This window comes from Otolemur garnettii, unplaced genomic scaffold, assembly GCF_000181295.1.
Source record: "Otolemur garnettii isolate 467f Iridium unplaced genomic scaffold, OtoGar3 scaffold00134, whole genome shotgun sequence".
Classification (NCBI taxonomy): domain Eukaryota; kingdom Metazoa; phylum Chordata; class Mammalia; order Primates; family Galagidae; genus Otolemur; species Otolemur garnettii.
The window spans coordinates 3531309-3534936 of NW_003852529.1; positions in this window are offsets into that span (position 1 = coordinate 3531309).

Genomic DNA, 3628 nt, shown 5'->3' on the forward strand with positions numbered 1-3628 from the left:
TTTTTTTTGGTTGCAGCTGTCATTGTTGTTTTGGTGGGCCCAGGCTGGATTCGAACCCGCCACCTTAGGTGTATGTGGCTGGCGCCTTAGCCACTTGAGCCACAGGCGCCAAGCTGATGATCCCAATCTTATCACACCCAATCAAATACACCTATGTCTCACATTAAGTAATATGTTACTATAGGGTTTTTTCCTTATAGTAGCCACGGTGTCACAGCTCACAGCAACCTCAAACTCCTTGGGCTCAAGTGATCCTCTTGCCTCAGCCTCCCAAGTAGCTAGGACTAGAGACGTGTGCCACCATGCCCTGCTAGGGTTTTTTTTTTTTCCTATTTTTTTAGTAAACAGGATTTCACTTTTGTTCAGGCTGGCCTTGAACTCCTGAGCTCAAGGAATCCACCTGCCTCAGCCTCCCAGAATGCCAGGATTACAGGCATGAGCCACCATACCTGGCAATTAGCTGTATTCTTTTTTTTTTAATTAGCTGTATTCTTTAAATCTATATCATGCACTAATCTCCAGATTGGCTTGAGTTAAGAAGTTCTTAGTCTCCAACATTTTCACAGCCTCTGGAAAGCTCAGAGGCTTCTGGCATCTGACAGAGAAAATAGCCCAGAGGGTAAGTTAGGACTCCGAGCAGGGGACAGACACTGAGCAGACCAAGTCAGTCAAGGGCCCTGCCTCAGAAATTTACAGTCCAGTAGGAAATAAGCAAAATAGCAAAAGGGGGTAAGGAGCACTCAAAGCCATAGTGTGGACTGAGACAGAGGGAGCTCCTTTAGAAGGGGTGATCTTGTAGCACTTAGACCCAGACTGGACCACTAAGGAGGAGCCTGACCTCTACGGACCAGAGGGAACTGCCAATGCAAGATCCCAGGAAGGGAAAGTGGCACTGAATCTATGGTCAGAAGGGGGTGACTGTGTTACCGGACAAAGAGGGTCAGGCCACCTGTCACTGTCAGCCAATACACAGAGACAGGGATAGTTCCACCAAACTATATTCATCAGAAAGCCAGGATTCCCAAGAACAGTGAGAGGAGCCTCTCTAAGACTGTTCTGTTCTTCCATTTCTGAAATTACTGTTTTATATTTTTAAGTTCAAAGTGAAGACCACCTTAACCCTTATGTTAAACAATAACTGGCAGAACCCATGACCCATAGTAAACAATAATCAGTATAACCCATGACCCAAAACAACATTTCAATTCGAAAGTTAATCTCCTGGCTTGGTGCCTGTAGCTTAGCCGCTAGGGCATCAGCCACATACACCAGAGCTGGCGGATTCAAACCCAAACAACAATGGGTTTGGCCCAGGTCTGCCAAACAACGATAATTAGAACAAAAAAATAGCCAGGTGTTGTGGCAGGTGCCTGTAGTCCCAACTATTTGGGAGGCTGAGGGCAAGAGGATCGCTTGAGCCCAAGAGTTTGAGGTTGCTGTGAGCTGTGATGCCACGCCATGCTACCGATGGCACGACACTAAGAATGGGAGATAGAGGATGAAGGTCAGGCAGGACCTAAACTGACCAGACCAGCTGTGTCCTGTCTGCCCCAGCCTGACAGACTCTATCCTATTCTCACTGCATGTGCTTTCAACTCTGAGCGGCAGTGAGAGGCATGAGATGAATTCCGGCAGGAGGGCAGGGTGCAGATCACAGATCACGCTCAGCCTCACTGGCCACGGTGTGGAGTGTGGATTTTATTTCCAGATCATTGGGAGTGGTCAAAGACCGAAAGTAAAACGTTATTCCAAAATGTGAAATGAAAGGAAATGGAGTCCAGGTTCTGTGTGGGCAACATGGGCCTTTATTCCCACCCTAGTGCGGGTGAGCTGAATTCTAGAAGGAAGTCAGCATTTGTGTTAAGGTGAATGGGGATTTAAAAAGGTCGAAAGGGTAGGGGCTAGCACATTCCCTTTTTCCTGGGTGGGACATTCTATTTGGGCGGGTCTCTCCATTTGACTCTATCAAGGTGTGCCATCTCAGTCATGGGGTGGGCTCCCCAGGACACAGACTGTAAGATGCATTAGCAGGCAGGAGGTCTGGCTTGGGGATGCTCAGAATGAAGAAGGGAAAGAATCAAGACTGGTTAGGGGAGAGGCAGCCACCTGTCTCTGCAGGGAGTACTGCAGCTGGGATGACTCTTCAGATCTGTCTTCCATGCAGCTGCCTGAGGAAGCGGACATGACTTTTCAGCCCATGCCATGCCCCCAGGGGTTGACAGCCTGAGGGTAACACTCCCCATAGACACCAAGGATGCTCTGGGTGCCCCTGGAGAGGAGAGTATTGGTAGCAGGAATGGATACCGTTGGGCAAGCAAAGGTGGTGGCTTGGCTGTGAGCAGCGTTCTTGGCAGCAGAGAGCAGTGGCCCAATTGGGCACACTGGGAGGTGGACGCGTGAGCGAGTGGAGATGGGTTAGATGTGGGGCCTGAGGACAAGGAACAAATCAGGGACACTTCCTGCTCTCCGGGCTGAACAACTAGGGAAATAGCGACGGCACATATAGGGATGGGAGGCCGCTGCGGAGGGTGGGGATGCAAACGAAACTGCACGTGGGCTCAGTTTCAGATCTAGCGGTTGATGTCAAGTAGGTGATGCGAAGCGCAGGGGCCAGACCTGCTGGTTTAATTTTTATCTGCATGTAGGGAAAGCAAATTAAAGCTATTTTTTTTTTTTTTAAGAGATGGAGGGAAAGAGAGAAAGAGGGAGGGAGGAATGCGGAAAGCTAATTTTTAGCCAGTTATACCGGACTCTTCTTTGGCTTTGGTTCCCTGACCCAGCTTCGAAGGGTAGTGGCCGCGTAGGAGGCGAGCTCACAAGGGGAAAGCCCCCCAACTTCTTCCAGGGCTCCTGACACTCCAGAACGTGCTAGACTTCAACAGCGCCATCTCGTGTCAGTGAGAAGTCCCAACAGCATTGGCCCCCAGACGAAATGCCGTGGGTGGCCACCCTTAGAAACCAGGACGCCTCCATCCCTCCTCTTTCAGACTAAATAAAATACTGCAGATTCTGGAAAATTTACACGTGGGGGGGGACAGGAGGAGCTTCCAAAGAAAGATGTAGCTAGGCTAGAGTTTAAAGAATCATTTAATAAAAATAAAAAGGTGTCATACCTGTGCCCTAAAGCAATCTGTTAGCACAATAATAACGTTAACAACTACTACCCAGTAAGCACTGCGGGAGGCTGGCTCTGTATCGGCACCATCTCTTGGGATCCACACATTCCTACTGGGAACCAAGGCTCAGAGAGGTAAGGTCATAACAGATGGTGGTGGAATTAGGAACCCAGGTCTGCCCACCAGCAGACTCCAACCCAACCAAATCCAACATGCCCTTTTAACAACGAATGTTTGATGATGCCCTCTGAACAGCTCCAATGCCAGGTTTATGTACACAGTCAATATTTGTTAAATGAACAAAAATTAAAAAGAAAGATCCTTGCCCACTTACATACTTTTTAAAAATCAAGGGGAAGATAATGATGAAAGATGAAAGTAGTTTTGTTGAAGAAATCTGCACTTCTGGCTCGGCGCCTATAGCTCAACCAGCTAAGGCGCCAGCCACGTACACCTAAGGTGGCAGGTTCGAATCCCCAGCCGGACCCGCCAAACAACAATGACAGCTGCAA